The sequence below is a fragment of the Ursus maritimus genome, unplaced genomic scaffold (genome assembly GCF_017311325.1).
Source record: "Ursus maritimus isolate PB19 unplaced genomic scaffold, ASM1731132v1 scaffold_14, whole genome shotgun sequence".
Lineage (NCBI taxonomy): Eukaryota > Metazoa > Chordata > Mammalia > Carnivora > Ursidae > Ursus > Ursus maritimus.
This window is the reverse complement of record NW_024423786.1, coordinates 24,534,573-24,551,075: the sequence shown is the minus strand read 5'-3', so window position 1 is coordinate 24,551,075 and position 16,503 is coordinate 24,534,573. Positions and strand designations below refer to the sequence as shown.

The window sequence follows — 16,503 nt, the reverse complement described above, 5'->3', positions numbered from 1 at the left end:
TCAACTCCCAGTTGAGTAGGGAGCCTGACTTGGGGCTCGATCCCAGCACGCTGGGATCATGACCTGAGCCGAAGGCAGAGGCTTAACCGACTGAGCCACCCAGGCACCCCCAATTTTTTAAGCTCTTAAGGGCTGTAAAACATGATTCATTCCTTTGGTTGCCTTTTTCCTAAATCCCCTCCATCTTAGAAGTGGTGAATCTGATTCTGGTTTCCATTTCCATAAGAAATCCAAAGATAGACTAGTGAGGGTTGACTTTTTCTTTTTTCTTTTTTTTTCAGATTTATTTATTTTAGAGAGAGAGAGAGACAAGACAGAGTGTGAGCAGAGGGAGGGGCCGAGGGAGAGGGTGGGAGACAATCTCAGGTAGACTCCCTGCTGAGTGTAGAGCCAGACATGACCCTGAGATCATGACCTGAGATGAAATCAAGAGTCGGGTGCTTAACCGACAGAGCCACCCAGGCGCCCCTGAGGCTTGGCTTCTGGATAGCAATGGTAAGACTCATGATACCAGTAAAAACGGTAATCCTGATGCTTCTAATAACAACTCACGTTTATCCACCACTTGCCACGTGTCAGGCACTTTCATTGGATTATGTCCTTTAACCCTCGCACCTACTCTGTGAGTAGATATCATTGTCACTTTCTTGGATGAGCAAACCCAACCTCATGAATAATCGTATGTTGATTCTGTATTTTGGATATGCTGGTTTAAAATACATTATTAAAATGAATTTCAATGAGTTCTTTTTGCTTAAGTTCTGTCTCCTACAGAATCTGAAACTGGGCGTGCGGCTTGCCTCACCTCTCCACGGGGCAGTGTTGGCGCCCAGAGACCCTCCAGGTGTCTCCTGAGCCTGGGTTGGGCCTGTGGCTAAAACTGCACCATCTGCAGCAGTAACAAAGAAAGAAGACCTTTGCTTTTGATAACGTTTAGAGGGAGCAGGGGTGGAAGAAGGAACAACTCTCCTAGTTCTGGGGCTCCAAGAAAACCACAGCTTTGCAGGTTTATCGTCACCAAGAGAGGGATCGGCTCTGTGGGGTTTCGGCACGAGCTTCTCTAAATATCCTGATGGCTGAATCCAGCCCGAAAGCAAACATTTCAAAGCCTTTGGCAGAAGCAGTTTAGAGAGAGGCATCCAAGCCATCAGGCCAGCAGATGATGTTTACTTCTTGTGACATAACAGTCAAGTCAAATTGTATTTCATAGCAGTTACTTTCATGGCCTGAGAATAGAAAAATCCCTTCAGATGACCAAAACACCCCTGCACGGCCCAAATCCCATTAAATAAATCTGTGTTTGTGGAAAGCAGTGATTCTTTTTTCCAGTCAGGACAGGTCCTTTAACCTCCTGAGGTGATTCTTACATTAGTAGAAGGAGATAGAGAGAGAGAGAGAGACAGAGAGAGAGAGAGAGAGAGTTTCTTTAAACAGACTGATAAGGCTAGGTTCAAAGGTATGCCACCAAGTTCAGGAGGGTGATTTGGAGAGCTCAATGCCCTCCTGCAAAAGCTTGGCCTGGGACAAAGACAGTTACAAACAAGAAGCAATGCTGCGTTGAACAAAGGGCTTTGCATTTTCCAAAGTCCTTCTGCATCCATGATTTCATTGGACCACCCTCCCCCTCCCCTTCTCCTCCCCCACAATCTCGTTGAGAGAGATGAGGAAACAGAGTTCCAGCTCAGCGCTGGGGAGAAAGGATAAGATCTGGAATCAGTGTACTTGCACTAAATTTCTGCTCTTCTAGCTGTGTGACCCTGGGCAGGTTACTGAACTTCTCTGAGCGTCCTATGACTTCTTTGTAAAATGTGGCTAGGACAGAATCAAAAGGCTCTATGCTATATGATTTCATGTATATGACATTTTAGAAGAGACAGAACTATAGGGACAGAAGAGCAGTCGTTTCCAGGGGTTAGGGCTGGGCCGGGGGGAGGTTGTGATGAGAAAAATTTAGCGTGAGGGGAAGTTTGGAGGGGACAGAACTGCTTTGTATCTTTACTGTGGAGATATACAACCAGATGCATTTATGGAAACTCGCAGCACTAACTGTACAGAAAAAAAAAGTGAATTTTACGGAACGTAACTTTTAAAATATTTGTACCGTTAAAAAATGGGCTCATAAAACGTGTCTCTCAGGGTTGTTGTGATACCTGAGTTTACATAGTGAATGGTGGGCTGACAACGGAAACTACTTCGTTGGAGTCCTAACTTGATCTTTCAAAGCTTATAGCTGCTAAAGAGAGATTTAAAAAAAATGGATCCAACCCAATTTAATTTCAACTCTTAAAACTGGTGCAAAAGAAATAAGGCAGTAAGAGACCTCGAGAATCTTTTTTTGTCCTCTCCACTTGCCCGTTTTATCTTCCACTGGCGGCCCCTTCCCTGCCCGGCCGACTCCAAACTTTCTCACCAAGTTTCACACAGATCTAGTTGTTTCTTGGTGATTTGTTTCAGGCACGCTGCCAGCTGGCTTGATGGGCCTCCTGCTACAGAAAACAAATCTCTCCTCCATTTCTCATGTGTTACCAGCCTAACAAATAAACTACTGTCTACGTGTTACACTGATTCCTGCAAACAACCCAGCCCTTCCCATGCGGAGTGCTTTCCGCAGGCTCGGGTTTTTGAACAGATGAAATGTACCAGACTGGCAGCACTGCGGTCCTCGGAGCTCGCAGACGGTATTTTTAGCTGCTAGGTTTTCATTAAGGGCACTGGCGGCCATTGGCCATTGCCTATTGGATTCCTCTGTCTTGCCGAGGGGAGTGTGTGGCTTTGAAATATAATTAAATCTGTCCGAAGGGTCCCAGCTCTGGTTCTCAGGGATTCCAGAGTCTCATCTTCATTTTTAGGATGCTCTGAATTTTAGAGGCGTTTGTGGCGGGATGCAAGGAGAGAAGTGGTTTCCCCACCCTCTCTACAAGATGAGAGCCCTTCTGCCTTGGCCTGGGAGATCAGCCCCCAGCTTTGCAGCTTCCCCTCCTCACCCCACGCCCAGTTGTGGAGTTTTAAGGCTCTAACATCCTTCCTTGTGAAAGAGAGCTGGGGATTTAGACTTGTTCTGGTGACCTAGGACACTAGAAACCAGAGAAAAAGGGAGCTGGGTTGCAGAGGCTTCTTATTAGATGTGCCCTCAAGTGCCTTGACATGTAGTGATCTTCCTATCAACAGAGGCATTCAAGAGGAGGATGGACTTGAGAGAAATTTCCTGTCTCCCAGAGGAGTTGGTGCTTTCAAATTCCCCTTGCTCAAGAGTCTGTGAATCCACATGGCTGCTTGACTTGAAAAGTAAGGTGCTGATCCAGGGAGGGTGTGGAATCAAACTCTCTAGGAAATTAGTTGACACAGTACCGGGCTGGATACCTTCTGTCTGCTCCTCCGGCTCTACTTTCCCCCCTTTTAGATTCTTCTGTGTTCCAGGATGCTGACAGATAGGAGTTATATCCACAGGTTCTGTGCCCTCAGGCCAGGTGAGGTGGGCTACAAGGGACCCCAGAGAGGTGATCTAAGGGAGGGAGGAGAGTGAGGCTAGGGTTCTATCCCCCCAGCTCTCCTGCTAGGGATGAGACACACAGTGGATGTGCTCCTTGGACGAAGATGGCTGTCTGTCTCTCCATTCCGCCTCCTCCTGTCCCTTCAGGCCTAGCCTGAGTTCTGTCACTACCCTGAGTCGCTGCCCTATCCCCTGGCATTTCTCTACACCTGCCTACAACTTTGCAAACTGTCTCTCTGTTACACTTTCCCCAAGTGATTCCACTTGGCTAGGCTACCTCTTTCCTGGCAGGGCCCTGACTGACACAAAAGTTAAAACAGACCTACGCTGTGTGATGGAGAAGATGACACGGTTCTTGCCTACATCTGCTTTCCACGGGGTTATGGAGATAAGATGAAGATCTTGGGGGGGGGGGGAACAGACACATTTTTGTTGTGGTGGCTGTTGACGACGTGAGCTCTTGTAACCCTAGGAAACGAGAACTCTGCCTAGATACGCCAGCCAACAAGACTAAATCCAGCTAAAAATAAACCAACTCTTACATGAACTCAATCGAACAAATGTCTTATTTTTTGGCTTTCTGACAAACCAGATTGACCGAATGTTCCTTCTGGACTAGTTGTTTTGGCATGCTCTTCAGACGTGGCCTCTGACAGCATCTGCGTCATGACAAGGTTGACTTTGGAGGACCGACGCACAACGGGGACCCGTGGTTTCTGGCAGCCACAGGGTGACCTGGGAGGGTCAGAATGAGAACACACATGTTGGGGCTGGATCCCAGGATAAGGTAAGAATCCCGCCCTGTGGGACCCCTATAGCTGCCTGGTCATGAAGCGGAACGAGGCTGAATTCCTCATGAGGGAAGCACCTGCAGCATCGTTAATAAGAGCAGGAAGTCAGTGCCCTTTCAGGGAGGAGCGCCTCAGGGAGGAAATAATGTGCTCACGTATTCATGAAGGGGCATGTGAAGCAGCCCGAGAGGCTACACACCATGCTTTACGGGACTGGGCAAAGGGCTTTGCATGCAGTGGGAGTATAAGCATGTGTGTGAGGACAACTTTGATTTCTCTGTCAAGCTCTCTCTTCTCCTTCAGGCTAACACCTCTCAAGTCAGGGTTGTGCCACATTTGTTCCCTTTCTCTCTAGGTCTTAACATGGTATCTGACACATAGAAAGTGTTTAAGAAGTAACTGTGGGATGAGGGAGGAATTGATATGCCTTTCTTCACCTATGAGGCCACATTCCTGGTCCTGCTCAGACTGCACAATCCTGGTGCCTGATCCCTCATTCTCTAATCAGCGTATTTCAAAGGAGTTGCACCTCCTGGGGTAAGTCTGAGAATCCCAGGGTGTTCACTGGCATAGGGGTCATTCTTTTTTTTTTTTTTTTTTTAAGATTTTATTTATTTGAGAGAGAGAAAGAGAAAGGGAGAGCACAAAGGAAGCAGGAGAGGAAAAAGCAGACTCCCCTTTGAGCAAAGAGCCCGACGTGGGGCTCGATCCCAGGTCCCTGGGATCATGACCCAAGCCAAAGGCAGATGCTCAACCGACTGAACCACCCAGGCGCACCATAAGGGGTCATTCTTAATTACTGTCCTCTACAGAGAAAACCCTGGAAAATCTGAGTCTACACACGAAGCTCGTATTATGCTATTGTTTTTGTCACCATGGGCACATAATGTGGCTCTTGAAAGCAAGAGGTCCAGAAACGTGGAGGAGTCTTGGACCAAGACAGAAAATTGCTGGGTTATCAATATTTTTTGGAACAACAGCAGTCTCATTGGGTCTTAGAAATGGGGAAAGGAAGCCTTTCTCTCCCTTGGTAGCATTCACCATACCCTGCTCTCTATCCAATCTAGAAGAGTGCCAGACCCTTCTGCCTTAGTCATTTTCTATTCCTTAACCTTGCAACCAAACTCTGTTTTCTTCATTGTGCTTAGGGCTACTTGAAATCATATTTATTTATTATTGAGGGCATTTGGGCAGGGACAACAGTATCCCACCGCCCAGAATGTGGTTAGCACATGGTAGGTCCTCAATAAGCTTTGCTGAAAAAAATGAATGAATGAATGAATGGGTTATTTTATAGTATTGAATGGTATTATATTGGGCTAGTAGCTCCCCAAAATATATGCAGTTCTTCAGCACTCAGCTCTTTAAATATATAAACACTCACCTATTTGCATAAGGAGGGATTTCTAACTTTACCCCTATGTCATGTTTGGAATTAACCTTCCCTCATGAAAAACATGATCTTGGCTTTGAGGTGAATCAACAGGCAAGTCTATCTTCTCCCTTATGGTGAATTCCCCTCTATGTACCCCAGCCTCCTCTGTTGTACCCTAGTTCATCAGAAATACTATAAGGTTGGGGCACCTGGCGGGCTCAGTAGGTTATGCATCTGACTCTTGATTTCAGCTCAGGTCATGATGTCAGGGTTGTGAGATTGAGCCCCAAGTAGGGCATGGAGCCTGCTTAAGATTCTCTCTCTCTCTCTCTCTCTTTCCCTCCCCTCCCCTTCCCTCCCCAGCCCCATTCATGCACTCTCTCTCTCTCTAAAAAAAAAAAAAAAAAAGAAAGAAAGAAAGAAAAAATACTATAAAGTTGAACCTCAGAAGGTAGAGAGTTATCACTACTTTCCTCTCAAGATTCCCCTTGGTCTCTAAGTCAGAGATGACCACTTGTCTTTCAAAATCACTTGGTTATCTTTCTGGGCATAGAGGTTGACTACATTTCCCATCCATACATGCAGGTAAGTGTAGCCACATGACTGTGTCCTGCCCAATGTAATGTGGGCAGAAGTGAGGTCCATGGAAAGCTCCTCTCTCTCTTCTTCTGTCATCTACCAGATCCAGAAGATTGCAGGGACCACAGGGGAGGATGGAGCCACAAGAGAGAAAGAGCCTGGGTCTCTAATGTAGTCCCCCTAAAAATGAATCTCCACGTGAGAGAGAAATAAAACCCTGAGTTGAGCCACTGCGATGTTCAGAGTCATCTGCTGAAGTAGGTAGGTAGTCATGCGAACTAAGAGAGTTCCTACGCAAATGTGTCCCCCAGCCTGGAGTATTCTGTGAGCTTTACAGACCAGGAGACATGGGGGAATGCTAGCTTTTCTCAAACCACAACAAAGAGGCTTTATTGCCCTACGTCTGTCAACACCAAAGGACCACTCTCAATTCTCCCCAAGAAAAGAAAGTGTGACTGGATGTTTCCACCACACAAAGCTTCTGGCAATGACTACATGGAAAAAAATTTTTTTCAAGTTTCATCAAACTGCGACCTTACAGCAAATGAATAAATGTACAAACTCTAGTGATGGAAGCACTTGTCATGGGGGAAAACTGTATGATACAGTGAAAAGCATTTCTGGATGAAGAGAGATACAACCTGGTTCTAGTCCTTATGGTTCTCCCCCAACCAGCTGTGAGAAGCCTAGACCTCTCCCTAGGTTTCACGGGGGTATTGAAAGGATCAAGGAAGACAAACTACTTTAAAATAGATCCAGGCTCTGTAAGTCCTAATGAGATAAGCAATTTGATTCAACAAACCTCAATGAGGATTTTTTGGAGGGGGTTAATATACTTGAGCTAAGACATAGCCTGCCCTCTAGGAGACACATTCCCTCCATGCTTCTTTTTAATGGAGAAGATAACTTTTCCAGATGCTCCCCAGCAGATTTTTCTTTATTTTCCATTAGGCAGAACTGGGTTACATGCTCATCCATAAGCCAATAACTGGTATGGATAATGGGATGAGCATTATTGAATTAAACTGGAAGAAACGAATAACTTGTATAACAAATTACAACCACTAACAGGACCAAATGACAGCAAACCATCAGCAGTGTCATCAGGGTGTGTAAAAGAAGTGATCAACTCTGACCTGAGGATGAGACAGATTTCAATAGTGTTCATAATGTTCTTAAGGAAAAAAGCAAAATTTATTAACATGACTTACAAGGTTACATATGATTTGTCTTCCCCCTTTACTTATTTGACCTTATCTCTTCCCACTCCATAGAAAATACTTTATGCTTTAGCCATAGCCACTGATTTTGAGTTTTTAAACTTGCCATATCCCCTCCTCCAAGACTCTGGACCCTCCTTTATCACCTCTCCTGCTATTACATAATGTGTACATATCTTTCGTGCTTTAGCCTATGAGTCACTTCCTCCAGGAAGCCTTCTTAGATTCTCCAGTCCAAGTTAGATACGCTTTATACCATTTAGCATGCTACGGCCTATACATAACAGATACGAAAATACAGTGGTATCATCACATAACGAGAAATCTGGAGATACACAGATATAGGATTAGTTCTATGATACAATAATGTCAATACTTAGAATCATTTTCTGCAGTGCTCTTGGCTTTTATTCACCGTCACAAGACGGCTGCCGTAGCTCTGAATCAGGCCCTCCCCGGAAATAAGCAAGAGCAGAAACAGAAGAAAACACCTCTCTGTGATGATCTTAATCTTCAAGGAAGAAAGCCTTTGAAGGCTTTCCCTTGCTGGCGTGAGGGAGCTCATATGTGCAGGCCCTCGCTGCAGTGGAGGCAGGGGAGTGAGGGTCTGGCATTTACAGGAGAGGAACCTCTGCAAGCATGGAAGAAATGTGAAGGTTTTGACAAGCCAACGACGGATCCTCCCTCTGGACTTCCGCATCCCCCAGTTCCCTCTCTGGTCCCTCATTACATTGTATGTAATTGCTTACTTGATTATATCCACTAGCCTACAATCTTTGTTAGGGAAGGACAATTGCACTGAATAAATGAAAAATAAACACAGCCTTAGTACTACCAACACTTTCAAAAACAAAACCACAAATTGAGATCACTTCAGTCTGTGAGTAGCTGTGTTTATAACTCTTTGCTGACCAGCCGCTCTCTGGTGAAATCCTAACAGGTAAGATCTCAGCCTCAAGGGCTATTAAGACAAAATAAAACAAAGCACAATTCTCGAATCTCTATTGAATGGTAAGATGAGGTAGGGATAGTGAAAGCAGAGAGCTCGAGAGCTGAGAGGAACAGAGAGACCTGAACTGGCCTGGGGGAGACCAAACAGGAATGGGTATCATTTGGCATTCTTTTGGCTGCGAGAAACAGAAAATTTAAGTTAGTTTACATAATAAGGAACACTTACTGTCTCAGTAACAGAAGGTCTCATTGCCTCATTATTATACTTTGTTGTCTGTAGCTTAGCACCCCCGGGGTTCAAGATGGATTCCACCCGTTCCAAGCTCTGTATCCACGGTGCCCACGCAAGGACAGGTTTTCCCTTCGGCCTCTTTTTTAAGGGAGAGTGAATCTTTTCCTGAAGCCTCCCACAGACTTTTCCTGATTTTTCATGAGGTAGCACCGGGCTACATGCACATCCATAAACTCGCTGCTATGGTTAATGAGAGGGTCATCGCTGAATTAAACCAGGGAAGATTTAGCTTTGTTACATGGAGAACTCCAGCAAAATTAGTGGCTCTTTTCAAGGAAAAAAGAAAGCAGGAGTTGGAATGGCCGTTGGCTAAGCAACCAATGACATTTGTTACAAATGGCTCCCTTGGAACTGAGTGGATTCCAACTTTGGAATGAATAAGTCATACGAGGCTGAGTCTCAAACCACACCTGGCACTACAAAAGACTCTTCAAATGAAAGAACAGCCTAGATCACGACGTTTGTCAACTGGTGTCTTCTGCTGTAGTATCATACAGAGATTCGTATTATTACCTTAGCAAGGATCAAGAGTAATTTATTACGTTCACACCCTCTGGGTAACTTCTTTGCAGAGGGGCCGTTATCTGTAAACATCAGGAGTTATATCCCCTGAACTATTCTAGAAAAGTAAGACGCTGGCATTCACTCTCTTACGGTTTAAGTCCGGGCCCTGGCCTCCTACTTCGTTGGTATCCGAACATTTCGACCTCATCACTAACAGGAAGACTTCCTTGTTCCAGATGTGTGACTTGATGTGGTTGGTCCCAACCCGTGAGGCAACACCTTCATTAAAAGTTGTTAAACTGAGAGCAGGTGTTTTCCCACCAGGTGGGAGCAAAACAGTTTCAGAGTGGGTTTTGGTTAGGCTGGTCTGGAGGGACAATTAGTGTTGTTTATCTTTCATTACCCAAGACATGGCTCAGTGGGGGTCAGGAACTCCTTCTAAGCCAGAACTTTACCTATAAACACTGAATTATTCTTCTGCCTGGTCCTCTGGGTCCTTTCTACGGGATATTTTGAGATTCCGAGTCAGGGGTCAGCCAACTAGAGCTCGTGGGCCAAATCTAGCCTGCCACCTGTTTTTGTAAATAAAGTTTTATTGGGATGCGGCCACACTCAGTTGGTTATGCGTCGTCTATGGCCGCTTTTGAGTTACCATGGCGGACTTGAGTAGTTGCCACAGAGACCCCGTGGCCCACAGAACTTGAAATATTTACTATCTGGCCCTTTATGAAACAGTTTACGGACCTTTGTCTGATAAGCAAGACCGATGCCCAAACTCATATAAATAAATACTAAACAGAGGTTGCAGAGAAGTTAGAATGGATTCAGATGGTTTGGAACAGGCCATGGTGGGTCAAGCCAGGCCTGACCAGGGCTTCATTCAGCCTCTGATACGTATGGGCACTTCCCAGGGAGCTGAAGTTGGAGCCACGTCTCCCTGGGAAGAAGCACTCCATAAGTGTTTGTGTTCCCAAATGGGAAACCTGGAGGTGGTTTTCTAAACCATCCAGTTTAACTGCTCCCGTCGGGGAGTGTTTTGCAATCCGACACACACATCCATCAGAGCTGGTCTACGGAGCCTCTGGACTGGCCGTAAAAACACACAGCCGCCGACCTCCTTCATTTTCAAACAGGAGCCGAAGAGAGAGCACAATAGAAACCTGTTTATACAATTCGGATTTTCTTAGTAACATAAGGCGGACGTCTGACAAGTCTTCAACACTAACTGCAAGAACTGATTTCTGCTGAAACCTAAGGCAGACAGAGTTCTCTGCTTGAGGTTCTGGTTTCTTACCTTTCTAAACCAAAAATAAGAAAAGATAAAATTATTACAGATAATACTTATCAAATACTCTTACCGTATAGATACTGCGTGAAGCCCATTATGTACATTGTCTCACTTGATCTTCACCATGGTACTGGGAAGCGGCTACAATTATTATATTATCTCCCTTTTACTGATGAGGAAGGTAATGGCCAGCACAGGGCTTCCCAAACCCAGAAAGCTTGTTAAAACACAGATTCCTGGTCCCTGGCCCTAGACCTTCCCATTCCGGCAGTCCAGGGTGAGGCCTGAGATGCTGCACTTTTACCGAGTTCCCAGGGGAGCTGACTGCTGGCCCCGGCCACGCTGTGAGTCCGATAGCTGAGCATTTAGGTGAGGGACCTAGACTCCTGACCGCTGTGGCAGGGTCCATTCTCAAACCCACGTTGCTGTGTGTGACTAAGTGATTCTTTTAATCATTGTTGATAATCTGCTTCCCATGAGCTAGAACAAGAATGAGTGAGTGGTATTCAAACACACGCTCCAGAAACCCCAACAGAAATTCAATGGGTGTAATTTACCAAATGGGCAAGTCTTCATCAGTTGGGGACTTGGCATTTTTAGCCATCTTGGGAAGGGATGTTTGGACAATATACAGTCACAAAGCCCTATAAATAATCTGAGTGGCACATAACTTCGGCCTCGCATAGTAGATCCCTCAAAATTACCAATTCTAAGAAGTCTTACCCAATAACCCCATGCTTTTTTTTATGTACTTTTAGGACTTGAGGAAGAGATAATTGCCACACATAATCTTGCTTCAATAGTTGCAGCTCTATACCCATCTAGGTTCCCATCTATACCCATAGGGTTCCCATCCAGAAGGGAAATTGCTTAAAGGGATTATTTTTTGCTGTTCTAATATCCTAGCGTTGTATTATACCTGAGTATATAATATTCACGGTCCTACAGTATGTAGAGTATCTGGATAGTTCCCCAGCCCCCTGAAAGGTCTCCACTCTGCCTGCACCCCTTGCCTGCAACAGCCATGGGGTCCCATTACCCCAGAATATACTCTCCTCCGGGGCAATCATTCATGTCTGACTTGTTCTGTACTGGCCACATCACTTGATAAATACTTGAAGTTGAGTGCGGCAAAATAGAATGAATTTAAGTGTATTTTTGCAAAGAAGCAGCATCTCAATGGTGAAGCAAAACATGGGAAGTCCTTGCAGAATAATCACTAGTCTTATGTGAAAAATAACAGTGTGTTCAAACCAGTGCAAGGAAAACGCTTACTTAGGCTGTAGAGCTCAAAGCACGTTAGAGAGAAAAATAAGGAGGCTGCTCTGTTCTATGCCCACAATAACAACACAATTTGGCACATGCTGGAGATTGGTGGCAGATTTTATAAAGGGGCTGGAATCCTAAACTCACCAATTCTTTAACAAAGTTACCAGGTTTTGACATTGGGCTAGATTAAAATGTCACATGGATTTAGCAGCTGAACTTTGGATATTCTAAAGATGGGCATTAGGGATGTACTCCAGAAAGCACAGCGAATTTTCAAATTATCCTTAGACAAGGTTTTATATTTTAATCCTAACACATGACTCTCTATCTAGAGAATTTCCAACTGACTTGAATATTGATATTGGTACAGGAGACAGGAACCACTGGGGCCAAGATGATGTGAACATGGTTGAAAATCTACACTCCCCTCTGGGTTGATGTGGTGATGTTGCTGATTCACTTGAATCGGTTTGCTGACCCATCTTGACTTCTTTACCAACAGTCACAAGAGAGAAAAGTCCCACGTCATGTGACAACCCGTAAGTAAGGGAGTTCTTCTCAAACTGTAGCGCGCCCAGAAATGACCTAGGGATGTTGTTCAAAGGTAGATTCGGACTCAGTAAGTTGAGGCAAGCTGCAAGTCTGCATTTCCAACATCCCAGGTGATGCCGATTCTTCTGGTCCAAGAAGCACACTCTTGGGAGCAAGTAGGTAGAAGACAGGGGACTAGTCAACAGATGGCTGCACAGGCCAACCAGCCTGGGTGCCATGAGAGGCGTATCATGTACTATTCTAAGGGGCATGGAAACAACAGCCTTCTAGAGATGAAGGCTTTACAACAAGCATCCTATCCATTGTGCCTTATCAGAGATGTCAGATTTACTAGCCCAAAGTACCCACTTTCTTTTTAAAATCTGCAAAGCAATGCCTCTTGAGAAGTTGCTAGTTAAGAGGATGGAAAATGAGTGGGATCCCAGGAAACCACGGGCTCTAGAACCAGACAACCCAGGTCTGATTCCCAGTTCTGCCACTCACTTACCAGCTGTGGGTAATTGCCTTCTCTTCCTACGCCTCAGTTTCCAGAGCTGGAAAGTAGGGATAGTAATACTCACAGGGCTGTTGCAAGGACTAAAGAAAGAACACAGGTAAAGCGCTTCATTCATGCAGGGGCACATATTGGTCAGTAAATAGTAGTTTCTGCATTTGCCTGAGGAAATCAACCAGTCAAGGGTGATGGAGCGCTTGCCTTGGGAGCACTACTGAGGTGCGCCCAGGAAAGAGAAGGTGAGGGAGAGAGAAGGAGGAGGCGGAGGAGAACAAGAAGCTACAATCATAGTTCTCAAGCAAATTCTAAAATATACCTGGAGAGGCAAACACACGCACATGTGGAATGATTTAATATTTCCACAGTAACATGCCAAGATGCATCACAAGTAGAGTCATACAGAACGCAGAAGCCATTTGGAGAAAGCAAATGTTTAAAATGATATTACTGGAGACAGGAAAACTGAAGGGGTCCCTAGACAAAGTCAGGACTGTATAAACTTAAAAAAAAATTAATCTCGTTCTTTACCAGGATATTGACAAGAGCTCCTGTCATATGGAAACTTTTTTTTTTTTTTTAGAAACACCTGGCAGGACTAATTTGGGGGATTAATTTCTTTTCTCACACAGATTCAACACACAACAAACTACAAGGTGTGTCTGAGATGCAAGCCTGGTCAGAGATTAGATCGTGAAAGAGAAATTACCGTAATTCCCCTATTATTTCTGATTATGCTTTGAATAGGACTTTTGGGTCACAAGCCGCCATTTGCAAAGAACCCAAAGAAATTTTCGTAAAGTTCACAGTAGTCTGAAGGCTGTTTTGATACTTTTCCTCATAGAGGCAACCCTTCAAAAATATAGTAATAAAATCTTATGACTTTCATAAAATTCCTTCATTAGCTGATTTAAAAAAAATTTTTTTTAATTAAATTTTTTTTCCATTTGCTTACTTTGTGACTCAATGTGATGATTTTCCTGGTTCCACAGATCAGCCTGCCTGGGTGCAACCATGAGACAGACTCGTGGCTCCTGAGAGGATGGAAACAGGAGTGTTTAGGGAACGAGCACGATTTTGGTCACGGCGTCTGAACCTGAGATACTCATAGTCAGTCTTCCCCAGAGAACAGAACATGGGAGAATCACGCTATGGCTGCTTCTGGATTTGATTCCATCCACTGGATGGGACTATGCATAGCTATTTTTGGTAAGTATTTCAGACTAGTGGTTTAGAGTCATTGTTTCAGTTGTATTAAGGAAAATGTTAAATGTTCTAAAAACAAAGCAGTATTTTCACTATCTCTTCTTTCTCTTATTAGTTAAGGTCTTATCTTCAGCTTTTTTCTCCTCCTTTATTGGGCAACTGCCTATAGCGTCACCTGGGTATTCAGCAGGCACTGCTAACTTAGGTATGCTCTCCCAGAACGTGTTGGCTAAGACTCCATTGGGTGGCAAACTGGAAGAGACACGGTCCCTGCTATCAGAGCTGAGTTTTAAAAGGGCGGACTCAAAAATAGATCATTTCAAAACAATATGGTAGCTACCAAGTCAGAGTTATCCCCAGGGTGTGATGGGAGGTATGGAGGAGGGAACCTGTTTTTAGAAGGATGAGGCTGAGTGGAGGAGACAGTATCTGAACTTAGCCCTGAATTGCACATACCTTGACAGCTCTTACTCTATGAGCCTTAGTTTCCTCATTTGTGCAATGATGATCGTAATAATCGTCTACCTTTAGGTCAGTGTGGGGATAGAAGTGTTAATATATGCACATAATCAATTTGACCAATGCCCGGCATATAGAATTTATATAATGGGCCGTGAGAGTCTTGCGTCTGTGCTCCGAATCACACTGCTACCCTGTGAGGGTGGGGAGAGAGGAGGAAGGGTACAGGTAGAGGGAGGAGTGTAGCAAAGGGGTGGATGGTGAAATGGTACAGGTGGTGAAGGAGGCACAGAGTCCTGACTTACTAGAGTACAAGGTCCAAGGCAGAGGGTGTCAGGGGGTGAGGCTGGAGCATTAGCAGAGCCCGGGACACAGAAAGACCCACACCCACGCTAAGGAGCTCGATCTGCATCATCCGAGTAACGGGTTTTGCGCAGGGGGTGCAGGAGGTGTGCGTAGGGGGACAGGTGGATCTCGTTTTGAGACATCACTCTTGCAGCGAGTGGTAGCCAGGAGGAGGCTGCGGGCAGAGACGCTGAAAGTAGCACGAGCTGCTGGACTGCAGACGAAGCAGGAGCCGCCACACGGTGCTGGAGCAGTGGAAGTGAGCTGGCGGACGGGGGCAAGCTTTGGGAAACATGGAGGCTGACTGGCAGGTCTTGGAGCTGCTGTGGCGGTCTTAGAGGTGGGCCCTGGTGAGGCCTGCCCTGACGTCCATGCTCTTGCCAGAGCCGGGTCATCGGGACCAATGGCATACTGTAGAATGGTGATGGGTCCCTCTCGAGATTAGGTCACCAAAGACTGTGCCTTGCATTTGGGCTCTTTCTCTTGGATCACTCGCTATTGGAAAACCCAGGGGGAGAGGCCCACGTGGCGGGGGACTGAAGCCTCCAGAGAGGACCCGAGGCCCGCCGGCAACAGGAGTGAGCTGGGAAGTGGTTCCTCCGGTTCTAATCGAGCCCCGAGGGGCCCGCACCCCCGGCTGACAGCTTGACTGCTGCCTCCAACAGAATCTCCCTGCTAGGTCGCATCCGCGCGCCTGACGCTCAGAAATTGTGTAAGTTAATAAATGGTTGTTTCCTTATGCTGCTTAAATTTGGGGGTAATCATGGTGCAGCACCAGCTGACTAGTACAGTAACTTAAGGAATGGCAGGAAATGGAAGACGTCTGCGATGGCATCCAGGCTTGGGGGGCCGAGTGGATAGGCGTGTCAGTCACCGAACCAGGGCCCAGGGCCGATCTGAACTCATAACCTCCCTCCTCAGAAGGGCTCCTGCCTCTGACCCCCCATCCCCGTTATGATCCAGGCTCACAGCTGCAGAACACCAGTGTCTCTTACAGAAGTGGTTTCACATCAAGGTCTATTGATACTATTTCCAAATGGTTTCCACTTCTTATTTTCCACCACTCCAACCACATTCCACTTCCTTGTGGAATTTCACGAGATATTGGCTGTAAAACTGCAAAAGTCTCCTTGCTCTTAGTTCCTCCTTGCTTTACCCGGATTAAAGCTAACCTTCATATCACTGTCTTTTCAAAGGAAGTCCAAGCTCCTAAAGCTGGTGTCCAAATCTCCCCATTCTTTCCCTAACTCATCAGCTCCCCTCATTCCCTTGCCCTGCATCTCATTCCCCCAGCAATGACTGGCCAAACCTTTGTTCCTACAGTTTCTGCCTCCTGCAAAACTTTACTTTCGGGCAGGCTTTCGGTGCTCTGTCATAGCCCATTTTGACACTTACCTCTTTCCTGACAACTTTTTGTATCTAAGTAACTAAACCTGACTTGGCTTTCCTTTGAGGTCCTCACAGGACTTTCATATCTTTTGGCGGCACTTGGATTATTTGTATATGAGTGTTCTTGCCTTTTCTCTTACGGGACCTTGAACTTTTCTAGGCTGGGGCTGTCTTACTCATCTTTGCCTGGCATAGGGAAGAAAGCCCAATAAATGTTTGATGAGCAAATAGATTTGGGCTCCTGGCTGAGCCTCCCTAAACTGCCCCCTAAACTCTCAGCTATGCTATTTCTTATTCTTCCTT

At 45.6% G+C, this 16,503-nt stretch overlaps 1 long non-coding RNA gene across 1 annotated transcript; it reads left to right on the top strand.

The window, feature by feature from the left end:
- Positions 1–3,891: 3,891 nt before the first annotated feature.
- On the top strand, positions 3,892–15,348 carry LOC121102392. Its single transcript, XR_005834486.1, has 4 exons — positions 3,892–4,277; positions 12,130–12,298; positions 13,794–14,010; positions 14,966–15,348. It is a non-coding gene; the product is annotated as an uncharacterized LOC121102392 (long non-coding RNA).
- Positions 15,349–16,503: the final 1,155 nt, after the last annotated feature.